The 25,616-nt window shown below is 50.1% G+C and overlaps 1 protein-coding gene and 1 long non-coding RNA gene across 2 annotated transcripts in view; both read right to left on the bottom strand.

Moving 5' to 3' along the window:
* FAM174B (family with sequence similarity 174 member B) overlaps nt 1-25,616 on the bottom strand; it is a 90,614-nt gene that overhangs the window by 29,071 nt on the left and 35,927 nt on the right. The gene's annotated exons all lie outside the window — the stretch shown is intronic.
* Nucleotides 19,979-25,476, bottom strand: LOC146401792 (uncharacterized). The gene is made up of 2 exons (XR_014810941.1): nt 25,110-25,476; nt 19,979-24,420 (listed from the first exon to the last, which is right to left on the bottom strand). It is a non-coding gene; the product is annotated as an uncharacterized LOC146401792 (long non-coding RNA).

Below are 25,616 nucleotides of genomic sequence, written 5' to 3'. Positions count from 1 at the left end.
GCAGAAGATCTAAGGAGACATTTCTCCAAAAACATACAGGTGATCAATAGGCACATGAAAAGATGCTCATCATTGGTAATTACTAGAGACATGCAAATCAAGACTGCAATGAGATACCACCTCACACCAGTTGTTAAAGAGTAGTCTACATATAATGAATGCTGGAGAGCGTGTGGAGAAAAGGGAATTCTCCTACACTGTTGGTGGGAATGTAAATTAGTGCAGCCATTAGGGAAAACAGTATGGAGGTTCCTCAAAAAATTAACAACAGGCCATATGATCCAGAAATCCCACTCCTGGGCATATAGCCAGAGAAAACTATAATTCAAAAAGATACACGCACCCCTATATTCACAGCAGCACTATTTACAATAGCCAAGACATGCACACAACCTAAAGGTCCATCAGCAGATGAATGGATAAAGAAGATGTACATATATACAATGAATTATCACTCTGCCATTAAAAATGCCATTTGCAGCAACATGGATGGACCCAGAGATTCTCATACTAAGCAAAGTAAGAATGAGAAAGACAAACACCATATGACAGCACTTGTATGAGGAATCTGAAATATGACACAAATCAACATGTCTACAAAAAAAAACAGACACACAGAGAACAGACTTGTGCTTGCCAAGGGGGAAGAAGGGTGGGGAAGGATTGAGATTAGCAGATGCAAACTATTATATATAGGATGGATAAACAACAAGGTCCTACTGTATAGCACAGGGAACTATGTTCAATATACTCTGATAAACCATAATTGGAAAGAATAGGAAAAAGAATATGTATAACTGAGTCATTTTCTGTACAGTAGAAATTAGCCCAATATTGTAATTAACTATACTCCAATAAAATTTTTTAAAAATAGATTTTAAAAAGCCTATCTGGAAGAAAAAAAAAGATGAGAATAGTAAGAATTCTTTAAAGAATATCAGGAGATCAAGGAAGTACTTTCCCTAAGAGATAGATTTAACTATATTATTATTGACAAGGTAAATAAAAAAGTGTAGTGCTGGTGTGAGACTATGCAGACCAATCAATGAAGGAGAGTCAGACAGTCCTTTTGTTTTTTGGCAGCACCTGCAACATGTGGAAGTTCCCAGGCGAGGGATTGAATCCACAACACAGCAGCGACCTAAGCTGCTGCAGTGACAACACCAGATCCCTAATCTACTGCACCACAAGAGAACTCTGAACCTGACTGTCCTGAAGTCTATTACATACTGTTTAAAAATTTAAACCTGAGAAAGAAATCACCAAAAAATCCATAGTTGGGGCGGGAGTAGGGGGAATAAATTGGGAGTCTGGGATTAACAGATACACATGGCTATATATAAAATAGATAAGCAAGGACCGACCTATAGCACAGCGAACTATATTCATTATCTTGTTTTTTTGTTTACCCAGGGGAGGGTGGTCTTCTTATGGCCACACCTGCAGCATATGGAAGTTCCCAGGCTAGGGGTCAAATCAGAGCTATGCCTGCCAGCCACAGCCACAGCCACAGCAACACCTGATCCAAGTCACATCTGTGACCTACACCGCAGCTTGTGGCAGTGTCAGATCCTTAACCCAATGAGCGAGACCAGGGATTGAACCTGCATCCTCACAGAGACAACATGGATCCTTAACCCACTGAGCCACAATGGAAACCCCTTGTTTTCAACATCTATAATAACCTATAACGTAAAGAATCTGAAAAAGTGTGTGTGTGTATGTGTGTGTGTAACTGCATCACTTGGCTGTACACCTGAAGATAACATTTTAAATCAACTACACTTCAGTTTTTTAAGTGATATTTACTGGTTAAATTATCTAAAATCAAAGTTGGAAAATGTGGCTGTCTGGGGGGAAAAATCAAATTTCCCTCCCTCATATCATACCCCAAAATAAAATCTCAGCATATTAGTTAAAAAACAAAATTCAAAAATATCTAGAAGAAAATATTGGAATATATTTAACTAAAGCCAGGATGAGTGAGAGCTTTCTGAACACTAAGCAAATGAAAGTGATGACCATCACAGAAGAGTTACTTAAAAGCAATATCAAGAACATCCTACATAAAACATAAAGAGAAATGATAAGGTGGTTTAAAATGTTTGTGGGAAATAAATAACAGGCTTCATCCAGCAAATACTTCTATATATGTTAACAGGGAAAACAATCATGGGCAAACTGAGAAGCCAGGCATATGATTTTTAGAAGAAATACAAATGTGTAATTAAATTCATGATAAATGTTGGATCTCAAGGTTAATCAGGGAAAGGCAAATCAGCAAAAATGAGACCATTTTTTGCAGCTAATAACTATGTATTTTAATTATATTCACAGTTGATCAGGTGCAACGGGGCGCCCATGGGTAGAAGAAGATACTGCTCGGTCTCCTCCAAGAGAACTTGCCCCCGGGAAGCAGATGGACTGACAGCCCCAGCTGCCTGCCCCTTGGGGTCCATAGAGGTCCCCAACCAAAGCTGGAGAGTGAGTGAGGAGCGTCCTTGGACCAGCCCCTTCCTGTCTGACTCGCAGAAATCCGCCTGCTAGAGACTTGGGTGCGGGATTTCCCATCCCTTCCCCCACAACATACTTCCTTAAAATCTTAAACATCTTAAGAATTTGGAGCAGTCCAAGACCCTTCTATTCAGTCCTGTCCTCTCTTCCCTTCACCGACATCAGGCCTAAAGATTCCCCCTACCTGTCCTGGTCCCTCTACCCTTTCCCTTCTCTGGTCATCCCCTTCCCAAATCCAGCTCAGTGTATGCTTCTCAGACCCCAAACTGGCCAATGGAGTGATGCAGGCCTTTCATATGCCACTGGTGCAAGCATAAATGAGTACTTTTTGGAAACATACAAGTAATTGAATTATGATCTTCCCTCACTTGTTGGAATATTGCGTGGTCAGCAAATACCAGGTTTGGGAAGACCCCTGACTGGGAAAATAACTTGCGTATAATCTTAGCTGGGTCAAGTGTGAAACTACATGGACAGCATGAGATCAGTTTTACAAACCATCCGGTATAATGGACACATACACGGAAAAGAGACAGTCAGCAAGTCCACCCAGGTGTACACGATGACCATCTCCAAGGATGGAATTGTGAATAATTTTCCCCCTTTATACTTTTCTGCCTTTTTCATATTTTCTGCCAAAAGTAGAAATTCTTTCATGATCAGAAGACGTTGCTTTAAAAAACCAGATTTAGGGAGTTCCCATTGTGGTTCAGCAGGTTATGAACGCAACTAGTATCCATGAGGATGCAGGCTCAATCCCTGGCCTCAATCAGTGGGTTAAGGATCCAGCGTTGCCATGACTGTGGCATTGGCTAGCAGCTACAGCTCTGATTAGACCCCTAGGCTGGGAACTTCCACATGCCAACAGGTGCAGCCCTAAAAAGAAAAAAAGAAAAAGATTCAAACGTTAAGGAGGGTTCAGTAGATCCAGAGGCTGGTGTGATGTTGGGAAACTGCTGTGAAAGGCAAGAGGACCCCTGCCTGGGATGGATGGAAGGAGTGACACTGAGACATGTGGAGTGGCCATGGCCACTGGGAGGAAACGATTGGAATCACCCATGGGAACAAGAGCTTTGAAAAAAGTAAGAGGAACTAGTGAAAGACAGGTCCAAGTCAGACTAGTGAAGCATCTTCACTAGTAGCCAAGTAACCAACGGAAACAATGGAAAGTTGTTGGCAAGGCCAGTTGACTAATGCTGCTTTCTGTCTAATTTTCCTCTAATTGCCCCACCTCAACCATTCACCCAGAGAAAGCACTGACACCCCTCAGCTGCCAGAAGTAGCTCAAGCCTTAATGGTCACATGTACTCCCCCCGACTCAATGGCACCCATCTGGAAGACAGCCTGGGCAGCCGTGAGCCCCCGGGGGCAAAAGGAAACCAGGTGACAGCACTGTCCCCACCTTCCAGTCCAGGGGAGTCTGGGCTTCCTTTGAAAAAGCTATTTTCCTGGAATTGGTTTTTCTTCTCCTTTGCTTAATCTGTGTTTCAGTTTTGAAAGCAGAGGTTTGGGAAAGATTTTGCCAGTGTAGATCCCACACTCACAGTGTGGCAGTCAAACGCTCTGAGAACACGACTCTGAACATCCTCAGGTTCAAGGACGCAGACCTGTTGTTAGATTCTGGGATGTGTGCTGACCCTAAGAAATATTCTGAAGGTGGAAGATCAATGCTCAACAGAGCTGGGATAGAGCCCTGGCTGCTCATCTCTCAGAGGGCTCTGCTCATCTCGCTGTCCTTCCCATGGACCAGTTGGGCAGAGACCCATCCCCCAAGGTCAGGTCTGCTGGCCGAGACCTAAGAGGACAGCTGAGAGGAAAGGGGCCGAGGACATCTCCATTCTCCCCATCTTCCTGTAAACACCGGCTCTGCAGAGACCTCTTCCAGCTCATAAGGCACAAACGAGAAAGAGAAAATGGAAACAGAAAATAAATTCCCAGCCCGGAACTTGAAGACTTGGAGGAAGAACAGATTTGTGGAAGTGACCCCAGGCTGTGTTGCTTAGCCACGGTTTAGCTTGTAGCACTTGGGCAAACTAGAATCACTGATCTTCTAAAGACCCTGCAATTTAGAAAAATCAGAGCAAAGCCCTCATATCTGCTGGAAGGCCTATGCTGAGGAACCACCCCCACCCCCCTACTGGTTTGGCCACTCTCATTTTCCTTTTTGACTCTTGGGACCCTTGAGGGCCCTCCTCTGTCACCTCTTTTTTTTTTTTTTTTTTTTTTTCCATTTCTAAGGCCGCTCTTGTGGCATATGCAGGTTCCCACGCTAGGGGTCTAATCAGAGCTTTAGCCGCCCTCCTACGCCAGAGCCACAGCAACGCGGGATCCGAGCTGCATCCGTAACCTACACCACAGCTAACGGCAACGGCAGATCCTTAACCCACTGAGCAAGGCCAGGGATCGAACCCGCAACCTCATGGTTCCTAGTCAGATTCATTAGCCACTGAGCCACAACAGGAACTGTCATCTCTTCTTTGCTTTGTTCGTTTTTGTTGTTGTTGCTTTTTACTCCAGTAGCTTATCACCCCTATCACTCTTAAACCATGAGCTCCAGTTCTAGAAGGCTCCTCCCTCCCCCAGTGCTGTTCCAGCTGTTCAATGCTGCTCATTCATGAGGTCTTCCCGTGCCACTGTGGATCTGACCTGCCAAGAAAAACATCCCATATACCCCCAAAGACCGTCTTTTCCAATCTCCCACTCTCCATAGGAGGCGAAGGACGTTGCTTCAAGGGGGAGGGAGAGGAGGGAGCAAGGCAGTGAGAGGGGGGCAGCCCAACCCTGTCTCTCTCCTTCCTTCCAAGCCTCAGCCGGTCTCTCTTCTTCCAGTCTGTGCATCTCAGAAATTCACAGGGATTCCGGACATGAAGGAAAGCCCCGGGCATGTCATTCATACTTTCACAGCTAACTGCCGAATCCCCATTAAATCCCCAAAGGGTAGCCCCTCCCGCCCAGGCACTCTTGACAAGGCTCTGCTCTAAGAAGTGATGGAGGCCCAAGGCTCATGGTAGTCCCCCAGGCCCAGAAAGGGCCTTAGACCCTCTAGCGGTGGTGCAGGTGTTCCACATCCAGCCCAGGAAGCAGATGAAAAGGCTCACCCCCTTCTTTGGAACCTTTCCCCCTCCGAGTTCTGGCCTTCACTCTCACTGTGCACAACTCCAGGATTAAGCAGGACCAATGAAGACCCTCTGAGAGCGTCATTCAGACATTTTTTTTAACCAGGACTACAGTAAGAAAGACATCTTACATGGGAACCCATCACAGTGCTGATGCGCTTTAAGATGAAACATTGTTTCACAAAACAGAACTTACCCTGCCACGTGCAGTGCACTCCGATGTTTCTACTGTTACTTCATCACTGCCCAAGACCTACTAAATGATTTCACAACTCACCATTGGGTGGCAGCTGGCAGTTTTAAGAAGCACTGCCCTAAGCGACGGGTGTTATCCCTTGGGTAGCCACGCATCCTAGCAGCCTCATCCTAGGTGCTAGAAATGACCAGAATTAGCGGGGATGGGTGATGGGCCTCCCCTCCTTCCCTGTTGCATCAGAGGGAACATCTGGGGCCCTGGCAGAGCTGCCAGGGAAGGGTGACAAGACATTAGAAATTCCACTACTGGAATCTAGACCATAGAAAAGGCACATGATGAGTTGTCGCAGCAGAGAGTCTGTCTAATGGATGTCACTCCAAAATCTAGTGTTTCTCCAACACTCACCCCAGCATACTTTCTGTCACTTTTTAGGTTGAGGACGCAAGCTCTCATGCCCCCCACCCCGAGGTGGGGATCGGGGGGAGACATGGAGGGCCAGGGCCTGTGGGAAGGACCCTGGGAGGAGAGGGAATTTCCCATTTCCCAGGGAGGTAGGGCTCTCATCCAGGCCACAGGCCAGTTTACACATAGAATTTTGTCTTCCTGGCTGAAGAAACACTATTCACCCCACGAGGCAATTGCTCAGGGAATCCTTGGCTTCCGGATCCCGGGTCTCAAATAGAGCTGAGCTTGTTCCCACTTCCTAAATGACTGGAATTTGGGGCCACCTTGGACTCTATTATATTCCAGCTTGAAGAGTGCAAGACTGAACTCATCTGACACCCTTCCAGTTTACAGACACAAAAAAATAAATGATTACCCACCTTTTGCTCTCTCTGGGCAAGAAGTACTATCTGAAAAGTCCCTGGAGCAATGAAGCAGGAAAGGTGGGTGAAGCCCCCTCTCCACAAGCCCAGATTTTCTGGCTCCAGCCCATTCTCATCACCCTTGCTTTTGTCTCATCTCCCCATTTCTGGGAAGCTGTTGTCTTATCCATTGAGCTGAGTGTTTTCAGTAATATCCCTCAGACTGCTAGCAGAGCCCTGAGCCCCAGGGTGCTGCACACTAGGGTCTGACCCTGCCAGAGCTGAGTCCGCCTAGTGAAGTGGGGGCCCTTCCTTTTTGTCCTCTCTCTTGCTGACCCTCCTTTTTGGCTCCTGGCCACCAGGAGCCAGCCCCATAGAAGGATTTTATCAATCTCTGCCATCCAAGAACTGAGCTCATTTAAGTCTCCAACTCAAGTCACCACAGACTCTCCCAAGTGCTTGCAGACCACCATCAACGATAAGGGTTTACAGAATGCTCACTACACCATGCTCAAGCCCAAGGAAGCCACAAAAGACAAACTCCAAACAATCAAGGATCTTACGGTATCACTTGGAAGACACGATTGACATTGAAAAACAGTCCAAGCAACGTATAACTGCCAACAAGCAGCCAAGATAGGAGTCTAGGGTGTGAAAGTTGAGCAGGACGACCAGGATGTTCTGCACAGGGAGCTGCAACGTGAGCTCAAGGACAGCGGTAGGAAAGTGCAAGTTCAAGAACGATCAAAGACATACCAAGGCCAGAACTGGAGGATTTGTATAAGAAAGTTAATGGGATGACAGGAGTAGAGGGTGTGGAGAGAACGAACATGAGGAAGTGAGGGCAGCCATGCTAAAAAAAAAAAAAAAAAAAAAAAAAAAAAAAGGGCTATTCATGAAGTAGGAAATCAGGATGCAAGAAAGCTTTCTAAAGTCATCTAGGGTTGATGTGGCCTTTCCACCAAAATGACACACACACACAAAAAGTTATCCTTCTAAAAGTGGCAATCACAGCCATCCAGAAGCAGCAATTACAATACAAGTCACTACAGTTTCCAGTGATCCTGTGACATCATCATGGAGTCCTGAGATAACTAAAGCCTGTGGTCTCAGTCTCCTGGGACCACAAAAAATGGGCTCTGCCATACAAGTGGCTTCTGTGGATTTATTTTCTCCCTCATCCATGTCATTATGTTTGCGAAGTGACAAAGAATGTGTTTGAAAGAAGAGAACCCTTCTGTTTTCTTACCATGGTCTGATGCTTGTGGTCTACAGAGCCCAAGATCAGATTAGGCAAGATGAAGGAACAGAGCACTCCCAGTACTGGGCTGGCCTTTGGACAGGGAGCCACCTAAGATCTCTTCCAAATCCAAAATCTGTATGTGTCTCTACTTCCACCCAAATTCACCCCATTTCCAAGGTTACTACCTATATGGCTGCCCAGCTCTTATACCCCATTTCCCAGTCATGATGTACGGTAGGGCCAGGTGGCTCTGTTCTCTCCAAAGTGAGCAGAAGGGGTGTGTGTCCCTTGTGTGCAGCCCGTGAAACTTCCCAGGTGTCATCATCCATGTTTTCCCACATCACATACCTGGAATGATGCTGACAGTGATGGCAACTTCGGAAGCCACTTATCAAGAATGGCAGAGCCACTATATACCTGGGTCCCACGGGGAAACTATACAGCAGAACTCCCCCCTGCCAATGCCTATAATGTGGAACACCTGCCTTGGACTGTTATGTGAGAAAGAAATAAACCTCTAGAGTGTTTGAGCCATTATATTTTGGGTCTATTTGTTATAGCAGTTTGGCCTACCCTAACACAATCTCCAAGGCCTTGATCATTGACAAGATACCCAATTACTTAAATATACATATGGGTGTTGACACCCTAAGGAAAGAGGCAACTAAGTGGTGATTTAAATAAAACAGTTACACATTCATAAACTTCTTAGCATTTTGGGGGGGTGGGGGTATCAACTTTGGCTTAGCGCATCTCCATTTGAATTTGAAGGCAGGTTTGGAAATTCTGAGGCATAGTACTGGGGATAGTTTTTCAATTCCACGAGCCTATCCTGAGAGCCTCCCAGGTAGATCAGCTCCCAGAAGGGAACTGGACACAGAATGGAGGAAGCAGCCAGTCCTCACCCCAGCGCAGTTGCCATGTAATGGATAAGTATCAACAGTCTATTGTAGGACTCTGCCCTTTCTTCCTGCCTGACCAGCTCAGGGCACACCTTGTTTGATTCTGAATGAAGCCGTTAACAGGAATCTGCTGAGTCTGGGACACAGAGCTAAGGTTCAAGATGCGCAGCCTCATTCTGGTCTTGACTTTGTGGTTACCAGGGAGCCATAGGTGTATTCCAAGTGTCCTCCTAGAAGCAATGTTACCCTTCAGTGGCCTCCAAAAAAGCAACCAGATACAGTTACCCAACTAATTGCTGCCTACCAAACTACTTCTCCAGGCCCTGGAGAATACTGACATGGCACTAATGCACCATATAAAAGAGAAAAACCAAGAAGTTTCTGGAAGGATACCATTGGAAGGAGGGAATGGTGCTTTTCCTCCTCCCTTAGAATTCCCCTTTGGAGAAGAATTGTGTCTTAGGAAGAAAACTACTATTGTCAGCGCAGCACCGTCCATCGCCAGTAGGAACACAAGGGGCCCCTGGGCTGGGGAGAAACACTTTCCCTCGGCCAGCTGCTATGACGCGCCCATGACCCACTAGGATGCTTCTAGAGCTGCCATTTTTAAGACACACACTAAGCATGTGTTAGCATGTTGCTCACTATAGAACCTGAGATATACCCTGTCCCGGGACCCAGGAAAATATCCCCAAATATACCCACACCCGAGGGGGAGGACTCCCTAACTGCTTTATTAATCCTGGTGGCAGATGGAGAAAATGTACCAGCTGCCCTCTTGTCAAGGAAGGCACAAAATCACCCTCTCCTCACCCTAACTCTGGGACACAGGAGCTTCACCAGACCTGAGATGGCACCCCTGCTCCATCCTCCAAGAAGAACCTTCTTCTGAGGGGGGAGAGGATGGAGGCCCAACCCTGCCCCCATCAGAGTCATGTCTCCATGTCTAGTCAGAAGGGCCGCTAGAGGGCTCCCAGCCAGATTTAGCAGGTCAGGCACAGGTGGGTTGCATCCTCCAAAGGATATTCTGGTGTGAACACCCTGGCTGTCTTCTCCCTTCCCACAGCCCAGAGTTATCATCACCTCCGTGACCTCCTGATGGGGCGCAGCTCAGTGAACGGACAGCCCTTTACCTCACTGAGCCCATCAGGGGTTTAAACATGCAAGCTTAGCACTACAGAGAAGGACTTCCCCTCCTCACAGGACAGGACTGGGGGAGGACAAGTAGTAATGGGGCAGGGGGGTCCCTGGTGACCTTTCTGAGGACCATATATAGCTCAGCCCCCCTCCCCACCCCTACCCCACTTGTTGAAGCAGCCAAGTCTACAGAAGAGACCAAGAAATGTCTGGTGGGATTGGTTTGTCTGGGGAAAACAGTGAAGGGGCTGTGCTTCACATTTGCTACCTCAAGCAGAAGCCTGAAGTTAGGGAAAAATGAGAAGCCCCATTCCGCAAAATAGTGGGAAAACACAGGTGTGCTTTGGCCTTCTGTTGACCTACGGCCTGGAGCACTGATGCATGGGATCCCACAGGCTGCAGATGATACAGCCACCCCCTCCCAGGGCCCACCCAGCAGACCACCCTATTCTGCACGGCAGCCCTACTGGTGACAGGCAGGTCTCCACGGAGCTCAGTCACTTTTTGTGCTAAATTGCAATCATGCAAATACATGTTACATCCCATTTCTTAACCCAGGTAATGGAAAGAAAATGCAAATGAATGCGTCCAGAAAAAAATAGTATGACTGGTTCAAGTCTTTTTTTTTTTTTTCCAATCACCGCAGCCTTCTGAAAATAGACATCTAAACCCCAGCAATGTCACAACCCCAGGTCCAAACATTTGGCTGTATGAACTTCTGCTAAAGCTCTTAGCAGACATCTCGACGGCCTGGGCAATATGCCATATGCTGCGTCTTACCGGCCCCCAGCCAACCTCCTCACCCCCCAGTCCCACACTCTTCTTGGATGAAAGGCAGCTGGTGTCAACACTGAGCTCTGGCTTCCCTGCATCTTACCCCACCCAGAGGGTATAAACTTGACAAAGGGATCTGCTCAGCCCCCAAAGGTTAGTAAAACTCCAGGCACCCTAGGCTGCTGGCAAATAGAGGTCCTGGAGGCAACCCCCTCGTTCAGGAGCAAGTAACCTTAGGGAGAGAGGGAAATCCTACTCTGAGGGCTTAAAAGAGTGAAAGATTCCTAACTTCCTCCTCATGCAGGAAAACACTCCTGAGAATGCTTGTCTAGATGGGCAGAGCCTTTTGGGGGGGGGCTCTGTTTTATAGGCTGGTATGTCCCCAGTGCTCAAAATAGAGCTTGACACGTTGTAGGTGATCAGTAAATATTTGTGAAATGAATGAATGTATGAAGATCTGTGCAACTATGAAGATGAGGAGGGTCCCTTGCCAGCCAAGTTGCCGATGGTCGTTACCGGAAAGGCCAACTGGCTCACTACCAAAAGGCATTCTTCTCCCTAGAGGCAGTGGGAAGACCGGAGAAGACATGAGGACCTCCACTCTGGCTTTGCAAGCTCAGAAGACTGGTCTTCCTTGGTATCCTAACCCGATTACCTCCAAGTCCAAAATAATTGGTTAAAAAAAAAAAAAAAAAGAGAGAGAGAGAGAGAAAGACTCTATCCCAGGGACCATCAGCATGAGCTGCAGGCATACCTGCCTGGTTTCTGCACCCTCCTCTCTGATCCTCTGAGGTCTGCAGTCCTCTCCCCATCAACAACCCTGACTCCTCTCTCCTCGTGGGCTGTCTCCAGGACACATCCGAAGCTGACAATAGGGTTAGGAATATGGAATCAGGACAAGGCATGTTAATGGGAGTACATGGGTGAGACTCACATTATCATCTATAGCTTCTTGGATGACAAGCTGATACCAACTCTGCAGAAAAAAAACAAAAGCAATGACTTTAGAAACCAAAAACGTTTGCCCTGAGATCCCATTTGCAGGAGTCTAGCCTTCGAAACAAGTGAAGGCAATCATTAAAAAAATAAATAAATAAAAAGAAGACAATCATAAGATGCTCATAAAAGGATGTTTTTCAAAGCATTAATTATAACAAGGAAAACTTGGAAGCCACATAAAGGTCTCAGGAGAGGAGACTTGTCAGAGATATGATCATAAGTTCCTTGGGAAACCCATCCATGACCTCAGCCATGCGGTAGGACTAAAGGATGAAAGGAACCTCAAATTCAACCCAACGGAGCCTACAAAGGACTTTGTAAATTTGCAGGAGGTGTAGGGTTTTGTGGCAATGACTTAATGTTGCAGAATGTGTAGCATTTGACTCAACCCAGAAAAAAAAAAATGCTGTACTTGGCTTTTGTGCCAATGTCTCCCCGGACTCACATCCAGCCTACTTGGAGTCTAGGTTATCATCTACTCCCCCTGGACTCAGCATCTTACTCCTTGTTAGATATTGACAAAAAGAGGCCTAAATACAAAGGTGTCTGTGCTAAATAAGGGATCCCATGAGACATGTGACAGGTGCCCATGAGACATGGCAGAGGAGTGTCTCAGGTCAAGAGGAAAAGCTGGCCACAGTAACATAGATAGATAGATAGATAGATAGATAGATAGATAGATAGATAGATAGATATGGAAATATGTGAGAAAATAATTGGAGTGCATATGAAAAAATGTAATTTGATTTCTACTTGGGCCTCTCTTTTTATGACTTTGCCCAAGTTCAGGAAAAAAACAAAAAACAAGAATACCTTTCCTAAAGGCTTAGGTGAGAGTCCCCCTAGAAATATGTGGGTTTTTTTATATCTGCAGGCAATCTGATCCCTCCTCTCTGACCCTCTGAGATCCGCAGCCCCCCTCCAGCACTCCTGACTCCTCTTCTTTCCTTCTGGGCTGTTCCCATCCCCAAAGCCCCTGAGAGAAATATGGACTCAACAGCTAATGATGAAAATATCAATTCTGAAGGCCACCTTGGGTAGCCCAGATGCTGGACCCTCCAACCCCCACCCCTGGGAAACTAGGTGGGTCTGACTTGAGGCTGTCTGAGCTCTTCCTGCCCCAAAGGCCCAGCAGTGCCAGCCTCCACACCCCCAACCCCAGGTTCCCAGCCTGCCTCCCTCTGCCCTCACCCGCCCCTGCCCCCAAACTCTGCTGGATGCTGTCTTCCCAGGATGGGCAACTTCAAAGCTGGTAAGAAGCCCCATGGCAAGCAGGTACCAAGAGAAGCAACGGAGATTTCCCCTCCTGCAAATGGCCCACTAGACCATGGAAACCATCCCCTGAAGACAGTTATTATTTTTTTAAGGTAGAATATTATAAATGAAAAAACCTTCTTAAAGTCATCAAAGAGACAACAAGATGGTGTGAAGTTACTGGGGCAGAGTCATAGAGAAGAGAACCCAGAACCGTAAACCTGGCTCTCAAGGCTGCTTTGCCTTGAGGGTACTGGTATCCAGATACAAATCTCCTTAGAAACCCCAAGCTGTGTTTCCAACGGGCCACGGCTCAGGACCCACCAAAGTTGGGAACCCCAGAGAGCCTCCTTCATCCTGACCTTGAAGGGTTATGCTCTCAGAGTAAAGGTGAACCAGAATTGAGCCAGCCCTCCATGGACTTGCAGCTCAGCTTTATGTCATCAGATTGATTTGGGGGACCTCAAGCAGTGAAGCTGCATTACAACGTCCCTGTCTGGAACTGCCAGCAGGCATGTGTCAGAGGCAGAGAAAATCTTCTCGGAGAGAAGAGAACATCATCCTAGACCTCTTAACTATTCTTACAAAGAAAGAGCCATCTTGTCTTTCCTCACCAGGAACTACTGGCGGATCACCTTCCCTAAAAAGATTTCTGGGAATCATCTGGCAAGGATGCCGCAATGCCTGAGCCCAAACCTGACCCCCCCACACACTGCAACGAGCCCTCACTGTGCCCTTTTCTGGGATGAACCTGGATCCAGATGTAGGTTCTCTACAAAACCAATGATGTTATTACTGGAGGCCACTTCTTGCTAAGTGAAATCTAAAACTCCTGCTTAGAATCACTAAAACCCATCACCCTCTTTTTCCCCACACCATTCTTTGCAAGGGGCCATGAGGCTCTCTTCTCTTAGGGATCAGATAGCCCTGCCCCAGAGAGGGTGTCTGATGCTGGGAAATCAGCTCCAGCCTCTTTGAAAGAAAAGTAGCCCCTATAATGGTCTCCGGACACACCCCATATCATAGCCATTTCTCCTGAGCCTCATTCCAGGTCCCCCCTCATCCATCCCCAGTCCCTTCCTGAAGCCCCTTCAGACTGGATTCAGGGCTGATCACCACCAGCTCTATCATCCCTTAGGGCTCCCGGCAGGATGGCAGGGTTTTTATTTGCTTGATGTACTTCTTTTGCTTAGTATAAATTCCATGTGCTTCGGGGCATACACAGCGTCCACAAACAAAAAAAACAAAAAAAAAAAAAAAAGAAAAGAAAAAAAAATTTCCACAGACACCAAAGCTAAGTCTGTTTTGGCCACTAGGGTGTTCCCAGTTCCTAGAACAGCACCTGACACAGAGTAGGGTTCGCTGCCTTTTTTTTTTTTTTTTTTTTTCTGAGTGAACCAATGAAATCACAGCTATCCTATGAAGCCCAGAGGCTCAGCACCGCCAGCTTTGCAGCTTTGGGGATTCACCCCTGTTTTTGCTGTAGTGATGGACTCCTCCTTCCTTTACAAATACTGGGAGCCCCTCCGCTCTTCTCCCCTCATTTTCCTCTTCTCGTGTCTCCTCCTTTTGTACGAGACTTTTCAGGTGTCTGGGTCAGCAGCTGCCTTCAAATCATGCGAAATGGTAAAATCGACTCATTTTCACTCCAAAAACACTTCCAAAGTCACTTACCACCATGTCCTCATACTACCGTCATTGTCACTATCAAAAGTGATCACTGCCCCTCTGCCCAAGTTCAAGACCCCATACCTGGCTTTAGAAGGATGAAGAACCCAGGAAGCTGGAGCATCATGGGGAAGGCTGGACCAGTGAGTGCTCTGATGACCTTGCAGTGACATAAGCAAGGGCCCTTAGATCAACGGCACCTTCTGAGAGAAAGAGTTCTGTTTGGGGGGGGGGGCAGGGCAGGGTAGGAGAGTGATGCTCACGGCAGGAGGTGAGGTGCTCAGAGAAAACGAACTAACTGCAAGCAAGGAGCAGGGGGGTTGGGGGATTTCTCTGGCTGGGGAGAAGGGATGGGAGGGGTACACAGAGGCAAGAGAGGGCAGGCAAAGAGTAGGGGTCAGCAAGATTAAGAGGCTGAACACTGACCTGGGGGCCAAAGGAATGTTCTAGTGGCAAGGGGGTGAAAGAATGTTAAAAGCAGGACCACCCAGAGCCTGCCTGTCAAAGTGTGTGCCACTGTGTCTGTGCACACAGCCCTCCTCAGAACACCCCTGGCTGCTCCAAAGAGTCAAAACCTTCAAACAGGTGATTTTACACGACTGAGTTTGGATCGCATCTTACACTCAGGGTGCCCCGGGAAACAGAGAGCAGAGGTACGGAAGGCAGAAACCAGAGGAAGCCAAAATGACCCCATGGTCCCAGCCCTCAGGCCTCTGAAGGAAGCAGGCAAAGGGGGCTTGCACTTGAGCTCCCTAGATCTTAAATCTCAACGGGGCCCTGGCCACCTCGGAGAACAAACACCTCTGGAGAGCATCACCACGGCCCTGGTGGGCGATGTCCCCACATAAACATGGCACTTGAACTGCATCTGGACTGGAAAGGGAGGGCGTGTGGTGTGTCCAGGAACAATTGAGGAGGCTGGAGGGGCGCAAGGAAAACAGCTGTGCAGGCAACTGGAGGGAAAGGCAGGAGGAGCCAGGAGCAGGCTGCGGAGAGCCTCCTAAGCTAAGTTAAAGAGTTTGGACTTTTAATCTGTTGGCAATGGGAAGCCACTGAAGGTTTATTGACTAAAGGAGCAGCTGTGTCAAACCATGCTTGAGATAACCCCCTCCGCCCCCCAAAGGTGGGCAGAGTAGAGGGTGCCTAGGGACCAAGAGACCGGTTAGGAAACTAGGCCAGAGTTCAGACTCTGGACAGGAGATCAGGGACAGGGGCAGGGGCTGTGGCGGGTGGGAGGAGGGACCAGGACTTGCAATGGCCGGAGGAGAAGTGACAAGGACTGGTGAGTAACTGGTTGGGGGCAAGGAGGGAGGAGGAGGACAGATATTGAATCAAAGATGACTTGGATGATGTGGGTGCCTGGGACGAGAGTGGGGAAGCCCAAGGGACCTGGGCGTGAGATGGGGGTGGGCTTGGGGCAACTGGGAGATGCGGCAGATGAGCTCACTTGCAGGGGGTGGGGCAGGGTGGGAGAGATCCTGAACATTCACGCTGATTTTCTCGTGTGCGAACTTGCTGTCAGCCTCCACCTCTGCCTTCTCAAGTGCACAGAGGCAGTGTGCCACCTTGCCCTTCGCTAAGAGAGCTACCTGTTCTCACTGGATGGAGACCCCAGACACCCCAAAGTGCCCACTCGGTCTCATTCAGCCCCCTGGTTCACAGCACTCACACGGAGCCTGAGCCAGGCAGCTCCCTCCTGCCGCGGCTCCTCCCTGCCCACTTCTCCTGGGAGGCAAGCTAAGGGATCAGCACCCTGCTGTCCGCCTGACCCCGCTCAGAATCTACACAGCCACCATGTACTGTTCATTTTTTTTTTTCTCTTACACCATTTAACCCCCCACATACTATTATTACATCGGGAGTATCCCATGGGCAAATGTCTTAAGTTCTCCAAGGCATTTAAATTGCTCCACCCACGTGCTTACCATCCTCTTGCTCTAGGTTCTTGATTCTTCACCCCTACTTGCAAAGTTTGAACCTGTAGCCTTTTATATATAATGTCACTGAGGGTTCCGGAGCACTTTCTGTTCTCTGTTGTCTATTTCTTCCTTCAGCTAATTGGCATCACTGCTTGGCTAGTTTCCAAATACTTTCCTGTATTCATCCTCTCCGTGGTCATCATTCCCCTGGACAGCCAGTGATCACATTGGGCCTAAATCCCTAGAATTACACCATATCCCATCTTTCTCTCACCCATAGCCGAACTCTCACTGGGAATCCTGGAGACTTGCAACAACTTCTTTTATTTTAACTCTCCGCACCAGCACCCCAAGCTCTGGCCCGTCCATGCTGCACCAATTATTGGCGACCCCACCCGTGATTCCTGATGCCTGGGACCAGCCCTCGTCTTACTTGAAGGGTATTTGGGCTCCTGCTAGGACAGATGCCACTGCAGGATTCCCTCTTCGACAACCTGGCCTGCAGTACCAGGAGGGTCCCGCAGGGGGCGTCGGGTTTCCTCCTGGGCTAGACCCTCCCTTCCTGAATTGCAGGTTGCTGAGAGGGAAAGGGAACTCTGTAGTACTTTTTGCAGTTTTTTCTTTCTGCTCACCAGGAAGAGCCAAATATCCATGTGGGCTGACAACCAACCCTCCTCTCAGGCCAGATGACCCTTCCTCAGACATCAGGGCCATCTTCCCAGTACCCACCATCCTGGAAACCCTCATCCTCCAAACAGGGGGGTTCTCCTGGGCACGAGGAGGAAACGGCCATGGCACCAAATCCCCGCTCTCCTCCAGGGCACAAGCGATGTCCTCATCTGGGCTTTCTGGCCTCCGGTATCTGGGATGCATCAGCACACATGACCCTCAGGCCAGGACATCCAGAGGCATCATGGTAACTGAGGGCTGTTGAAGAAGAGAGGGCAGGTCCGGGCGATGGCAGGCCTGTGGCCTAAACCTCCACAGCCAGGATTCAGAAAGCCACAGGGTGGTGGCAAAGCATGGTGCAGGGGAAAGGCAGGCCAAACTCTTGTTCTTCAGAAGGTGGCCTCTCCTGGGAGCTTGTTAGAAATGCAGAGTCTCAGGCCACCAGCCAGCTGAGTCTTTCTGGGCTCCTGTGGTGAGCTCTCATGCGTGTTCCCATGGTCTTCACCTCTCTGCATCTCACAGTGGGACCTGCCGGGCTGGGCAGCTGCCTCCTGGCATCTCCTCCCGCCCCTGCCTCACGTGCCCTGACAGGGCCTTCAGACTAAGAAACGTGCAACTGAAGCCTTAGCAACAGACGTCGCAGTTGGCCATGGCCAGCCTGTTGGAGTCACCGCTCTCCACGGTGCTCTCTGGTCCCCCCTTGGTGAAGTTCAAGTCTTTCAGATTCCTGGGCACTTCAGTCACTGAGCCTCCTGCTTTGGGAAACATCTGGCAGCCACCACCCTCACTGGCACTGCGTTGTGAATCCAAGGGGTTTTTTAAGTGGGTCCAAATCCACTCCCTGCCCCACATGCAGTCGCCTTGCCCACTGCAGTCTGGAAGCGGGTGGGGGGGTGCCCCAACACACCCTCTCCCCTAGGCGGGCAGGAAAGCCATGAGGCACAGGTACGAAAGGAAGAAGCAGAGGAAGAGGAAGCCCACAGCCTCCAGCTGAGTCTTGCTTAGGGTTCTGAGTACAGATGCTCCAGGCTCAAAAGAAATTTACCCTCCTGTGCAGGACTAGCTGGCGTTCCCGTAAACTCCAGGAGCCTGAACTTCCTCAAGTGTAGAATGACGATGCTGGACTCCATGCTCCCCAAGGCCCCCCCCCCCCCCGCCGCCAGCACCACCACACTACAAATCCCAGCGTGCCCCCTGCTTGGCAGTGCTCAGTCCTGCTTGATACTGCAGAGACGAGACACAGGAGCTCCCAACATAAAACTCTGATACAGAACTTAGTGTGCGTCTGAGACGGCACCCCCCCACACACCCCCACCCCGACCCCTGGCAGTGGTGCTGGACAATTGGATAGACATCTGAGAACAAGTAAACCTGAACCTGCATCTCACATGATGGCCACTTCAGAGCCAGGGCTCAGGGAGCCTGGTGCTTCTGAACGCTCTCCTCATGTGAGGAACACTGGGGGCCCCTGGTGGGGTGACGCACGCAGAGGCTGGGCGAAGGCTGCTGAGGCTCTGACGGGTCTGCCGAGGGTGGGAGGCTGAGCTCGCTCTGCCCACGGAGCCCTCCCTAGATGGGCTCCACGCAGGAAGGAGCTGCCTTTATGAGCTCCACTCAGTGACACGAGGACGGTCACTGAGCCACTTGGCCAGGGTGGGGACAGCTGAGGGTCAGAACTGCACACAGCTGGGTGGTGACAGCCGGGCCTGACCACCTGCAGAGGTGATGGATTGTGGCAAGCCCAGTTCTGCACTCAGGTAGACCTCAGCCTTCATCCTTCCCAGGTTTGTTTTCTGGTGGGTTTCTTTTTTTTTTTTTTTTTCCGCTTTTTTAGGGCCACACCTGAGGCATTTGGAAGTTCCCAGGTTAGGGATCAAATTGGAGCTAAAGCTGCCAGTCTAAACCACAGCCACAGCAATGCAGGATCCAAGCCACATCTGCGACCTACACTACAGCTCACGGCAACGCCAGATCCTTAACCCACTGAGCGAGGCCAGGGATCGAACCCCAAACCTCATGGTTCCTACTCAGATTCGTTTCCGCCGTGCCACAACAGGAACTCCCTTCCCCAGGTTTCAGGCTGAAATAGCAAAAGGGGCAAAGGAGAGCAAAGAGAAGGAGGAAAGAAAACTAGCCATTCTGAGCTCTTCTTGGGGGCCATTCCATGCCTTGCACTTGGCCATGGGGCCCCTCCTGTCCTCCGCTTTGGCCAGCATATGTCAGAGACAAGGCCACTCAGTGGTGCAAGCCTAAAAAGCACAATGCTAAGGCTCTTTTTAAAACCTGTTTTAAATATTCATGGACACAAGGGAATGCTCTAACAGTAAGTGGAAAAAATCAGGTTATATGACCCAAATGTGTAGAGAAGAACGTGGAAAGGCACCCATGCCGAAGTCCGGGGGTCACCTGTTGTGCAGGCAGAGGTGGCCCCTCCTTCATCAGGGTTTCTGAGGCCCCTGCATCCCTGTCTTCACAACCCTCTGTCCTCTGTAATCCCTCTAGGTCATGTGTCTAGTCTTCCCCTAGACTCAACTTCTTGAGCTGTCTAGGTGATACAGAGCCCAGCTTAAGTGGGCATTCCATACAGGTGTGCAAGTGATAGGCAGATAAATGATGGAAAGAAGGGAGGGAGGGAGAAAGGAAGGAAGAGAGGAAGGTAGGGAGTGAGTTTGAGTTAAAGGGAAAACACACCAAAATGCTGTGAAGGGTTATTATCTGGCTGACTTGTTTTATCTTCTTTACAATTATCTGTCTTTCAAAATGTCACCCATGAAAACATTGTTTTGATAATAAACCCACTTTTAATCAAAATTCTACTTCAACCAGTCTGAAATGTTTTCTCCTCACTCTAGTCCTGCCTTTCAGTGGCTCCAGAAGACACAGGACCAGATCATCTCTCTAGAGGTCACAGCTGCTTGAGCCGATACTGGACAGGTGAGCCGACAAGTCCCCAACTGCTCGTAGAAGAGTGGGCCATTTGGAGTCTGGGTGCCCCCAGTTGAGGAACATCTAATCCTCCACTTGGAGAGGAAGGCAGTAACGCTTGGGACGTGGGATCCCCAAAGTTGGCCCCTGAAGTGTCCAGAATACGAACAAAAAGAGGGGGGCATCAGAGGAGGAAGATGTCAACTCAGTTCCATATTCTCTCCAGCCCAGCTTTGCTTCCCCAAGACCCAACCCACTCTGTAAGAAATGGGTCTTCCTGGAGGAAGAACTGGAATATCCAGGTAAGAGGGGGGCCTCTGCAGCCTCCTTTCCCACCCCTCCCCTCTCCTCCCTCTGCCCAGGGCCCCACTCTCCCCAGCACCGGTTACCACAAACGCCTTGCCCCAAGGCAAGAACCACGGCAGGAGACCCCTGTTCTCCCCCCACCTCAGCACTCTCCACACCCTAGAATCCCACAGAACTGCACTCTGGGCTCCTGAGCTTTATCCCAGCCCCAGCACTGGGTGGCAACAGCACCCAGGGCTTCAGACCTGGAGAAGCGCTTGACCAAAGCCTCGGTCTCCTCGCTGGAAGAGCAGAAGAGGTAACAGAAGCTAAAGAACTGCCATCCGCATTCACATGTCAGTGCTGGGTGGTGGTGGCACAAGCACTCAAAGATACTAAGGCATTTAGGATCTCTGTTGCCTTATTGATTTTCTGGCAGGTTGCTGAGGTAGGGAGGGAGAGGTGGACTGGGAGTTCGGGGTTAATAGATGTAAAGTGTTACATTTAGAATGGATAGGCAATGAGGTCCTGCTGTATAGCACGGGGCACTATGTCCAATCACTTGTGATGAAACATGATAGAAGGCAATATGAGAAAGAGAGTCTGTACAGATGTATGACTGGGTCACTTGGCTGCACAGCAGAAGTTGACAGAACAAGGTAAATCAACTCTAATAAAAATTTTTTTAAAAAAGATACTAGCGCATTCACTTCACAATGCCCAGATGGAGGTGGGTGCTATTACAGGTAAGTGGCGGGGGGGGGGGGGGGGGAGCGCCGCGTAGAGGTTAAGGGCCGGATCCAAGGTCCCATGGAGGCAAATAGTAGAAACCAGGACTCCAATCGAGCTTCAGAGCCTGAGCTTGTAAGACGGCACCTGGAACCTATCAAAAGCACAACCACAGCAGCGGATGCTCTGCAGTCACAGACACTGTAGTCAGACAGAGGCCGCCCGAGATGGGGTTCCGCCTGCAAACCTCTGTCCCTCGTACTCGCACAGCCTTAGAAGACAGAAGCGTGCCTGGCCCTTTCACCTCTACAACCCCACAGGCCCCACATCATGCCTTGTGGCTCCCTGAACTCCAGCTGGAAGTGCCATAGAGCACCCACCACGGTCACACACACACACACACACACACACACACACACATATATACACACACACACCTCACCTTGTGGACAGCTAGGAATTTCAGTGTCTCGGCCAAAAGGGCTCAGCCAGGAGGTGGCCCAGCTGGAAGACTCCAGGCTGGCCTGCCAGCCACACCTGGGCCACCTCTCCACCGGCAAGGGGTGAGCAGTGGACAAGGGGGACTGATTGATGAGGCGGTGTGCCGTGCCCCTGGGGGAGCTGGCAAGTGAAAAGCAGATTATTCCATTTCATTACCTTATGTGGTACTTCTACTACTCTGCCATTCTTCACTTGGTCTTCCAGAACACTTTCAGCCCTTATTTTCCATGGAGAGCGACGCCAAGTACACTTGAGAGAGAGAAGAGGGCACTGGTGCCCATCCAATCTCCAGGGAATTGGGAAGGAGCTCGAGAGGGTCGGGAAATGGGGGTGGATGCCAAGCCTGGTGGAATCAACCATGGTCTCACAATCTTATCACGTGAAGGACAGAATCACCACGGAGAAAACTGACGTGCTCTCAGAACAGCAGCAATCTCGAAGCGCGTCCCTACCGTCTCTTGGATAAGAAAAAAAAAGAAACATGGAAAAATCAACTTGGGGAACAGTCTGGGCTAACCTCACAGGCCACCGGACAGGCTCTTCACTGAGGGTATGGGTCTGCTTCAGCCTCCCGCCCCCGGTTCTAACGTTGTACAATGATGCAGATGCCGTCAGAGCTGACACGCAGACCATGTGCCTCCTTTTCCCTGGTGCGCGGCCAGAGCCCAGTCCCCACGGAACCCAGCTGCCCTCAGTGTGTGCTGGGCCCAGGGCAGCATCTCAGCCTACAGCCCGTTCCCCTTCTCCTGTCATTCCTTGTGGCCTCCCCCTCGCCTGTGCACACCCCCGCCCACACATCTCCATCCTGGTCACAGCTGGCCACTCTCTGACTGAGGTGTAGGCGCACAAACGGCCCCAGGCAGGATGGCTTGAAAGCCAGCTCAGGGATCTTCAGGCAGAAAATTCTAGGGCAAGCTCTGGAAAAGGGGGGGGGGGGCGTGGGCCCCAGATGGCATCTCCCCTCCACCAGCTGATTGTTTTCCCCATCAAGAGGCCACAGTCACAGGGGGGCCTTCTAGAGCATGGGGTGCCGGTTGGGACATGGGACCTCAAGGTCCTGGGCCCAGAACTCAGACATCTTATGAGGGAGCTGCTGTGGTCTCAGAAGGGGAGCCCTCCACGGGGCAGGAGACTCATGGTCCATGTCCATGGCAACCAGCTGACCCAACACAGCGACAAGACCTTCCCAGTCCAGTCCCCCACGTACAAAAATGAAGACAGTCACTAGCCTCGCCGCATTGTTGGCTGGATTCGAAGGTGTTGAAGGGCTGGGCCAACGTGAGATATATGGGTCTTATGGGAGTGAGGTTCTCACAGCCTGAGGCCCCTGGAAATGATGGCAGAAAACTCCAGGTCGGTTCCAGAAACGACACCCACCTAAAGGGACTCTCCCAAGGCCTGAATAAGAAAGGGGAGGCAGAAAAGTACCTGTCCCGCAGGAGGGACTCTGACAGTGCTCACAGTGGAAGCAACCATTTCCTAAGTGGCCCAGTGCCAGGCACACGCAGCTGCACTTGGCTGAACTATTCCTGTTAATGATCCTAATAAGGAAAGAAGGAAGCCTGCTCCCATATTACAGATGAGAAAGAAAAGTGAGGCCAAGCTCGCACGGCGCATGAGCAGCCAGACCGGGGACGGGCTGTCTGCATCCAGATTCTCAGCATAGCCAGGCTGGCTTTCCTGCCAAGAGTAATCCACAACATTACCTGCTTGCAGCACCCCACGTGAGTAGGCTAATTCAACGTATAAGCCAGAGACTGTGGGCCTCCTGCTTTGCTGACAGACACACAGAGCTCACCAGGCTCCACATCAATCTGACTCATCACAAACCCATCCCCCAGGGAAACAGAGTTGAGAAGCCAGCCAGCCTGGCGAAGGTCCAGCCTGAAATCACAGCCCAAGGATTTGCAAGGAGGGTCACACCGGGTGCTTCGTGGACCAAAGGCTCAGGTGGCTCAGGTAGCAGTGCAGGTGCGTAGTGACAACCACTAGGACTGTTTGCTTCTATTGGGCTCCCCAAGAGTCATGCAAAATAAACCCTGGTTTCACAAACTGCATGCTGGGCACACTGGGTCCACATCAAGTGTTCTCAAAGCCTCTGATTGATATAAACCACTAGTATTTCCAAACACAAAGCACTGGATCCCACCTGTCTCAGAGGGAGCAGCTTGGGGGTCTTGTGGGGCAGACCCTGTCTGCATGGTGGGCTGGTGGAGACACCTCCCAGCCCCCAGAGATCACTTGCTCCTTGCCCTCAAAGGAAGTCACCGTTTAATTAAGACCTAACCCCAATATCTTCAGAAGTCCCAGGAAGGTGTCAGTGGTGAGAAATGTCAGCAGTATTGGGACCTGCAAATTCATGATGCTGCTCTGGGAAGAGGGGTGAGGGGAAGGGTGAGATGCTGAGGAAGGCGCCCCTCCCCTCCCCTCCCCACTTCCTTCTCCAGGAAATGACAATACAAACACTTCAACCTCTTGAAATGATCTGGTCACCCACCTCCCACTGGCAAGTTTAGGGCACTGGGGCACCCCACCCCCCGATCCTGTTCTTCTAGATCATTTCCCCGATTCCACTGAAATGGTACCCAAACCTAGGAATGCCACTACAGGGGACACAAATACAAGACTTCATAGGGGCCTTTTGGGGATAATGTGCCAAGGTTCACCCAGGCTCTCTCCAACCCCACACAGTATGAGAAGAGCCATATCGTGACTACTTTGTGAAAGAAAACACAGGCAACAGCCATGCCAGCTCCGAGCCGCGTCTGCAACCTACACCACAGCTCGAGGCAACACTGGATCCTTAATCCACTGAGCGAGGCCAGGGATCGAACCCACAACCTCATGGTTCCTAGTCAGATTCATTTCCACTGCGCCACGATGGGAACTCCTAGATTATCTTTAATTACAGGCTTTCTGTAGGTCCTACAGGGCACACTGGGGAAGACTGGTTTTTGTGTGTAGAAGGCCCCATGGTGGGGGTTGATCCCCAACTGAATCCTCAAAAACAAAAGGCAAGAAAAGGCAAGGTGCACCATCAGCCAACGGGGGTAGAGGGGGAGCGTTGACCCCAGACCACACAGGCTCTCCCTCAGGCCAACCCCTCCTCCCATGGGAGCCTTCAAAGGAACCCACCCACCTGACAGGACCAACCCTCACCTGGGGGGTTCGCAGCCTGGCAGCCCCCCCCCCACCCCGGGAGAAAAAGCCACGTGAGACACCTCAGGCTGCAGCTCCGGCTGAAGAGAAGATGGAGCCCAGGAGTAGCCCCTCTGGGAAGAGTCAGGCAGACCATCGACAGCATCTCCATAACTCCCAAGGAGTCCGCATTAGAACGGGAGCAAACAGGAGCTCCCACTGTGGCTCAGTAGGTTATGAACCCAACTAGTATCCATGAGGATGCAGGTTCGATCCCTGGCCTCTCTCAGTGAGTTAAGGATCCAGCATTGCTGTGAGCTGTGGTGTAGGGCACAGACGTGGCTTGAATCCCACATTGTTGTGTCTGTGGCATAGGCTGGCAGCTGCAGCTCCGATTTGCCTCCTAGCCTGGGAACTTCCATATGCTACTGGTACAGCCCTAAAAAGCAAAAAAACAAACAAACGGGAGCAAACAGGCCTTTTTTAACCTGCATTTTCTCACCTGTGCGCTAAGCCAGCCTGGACTTCTCTGCCTGTTCCTTGGCCCCTAAGCCAAGCCAGGGCAGAGGCAAGAGTCAGCAAGCAGCTTCTGACACAGGTGGTTCTCTACTCTTTGGAGATACCCCAAGATTCTCCAAAAGCAATGAGGGTTCAATGTCCTCACCAGAGAGGCAGCCTCCAGGAAATGATGTGCTATACCCACAAGTGCATATGGAAAAACAGGACGGCCCTCTCCCCCCACCCACCCTACACCATTTCATTCCTAAGCTTTCTTTCCAAAGCCCCAGGACCAGGGAATGGCCCAAGGGCCCCACTTCTCCTCCAAGCCTCGGGCCCACAG

The sequence above is a fragment of the Sus scrofa genome, chromosome 7 (genome assembly GCF_054392235.1).
Source record: "Sus scrofa isolate SSC_HxYL_T2T_F1_AM1 chromosome 7, Sscrofa_HxYL_maternal_Yorkshire_Landrace_v2.0, whole genome shotgun sequence".
In the NCBI taxonomy this organism is placed as follows: domain Eukaryota; kingdom Metazoa; phylum Chordata; class Mammalia; order Artiodactyla; family Suidae; genus Sus; species Sus scrofa.
Note: the sequence above shows the minus strand (reverse complement) of the source record. Positions and strands in the feature narration are given on the sequence as shown.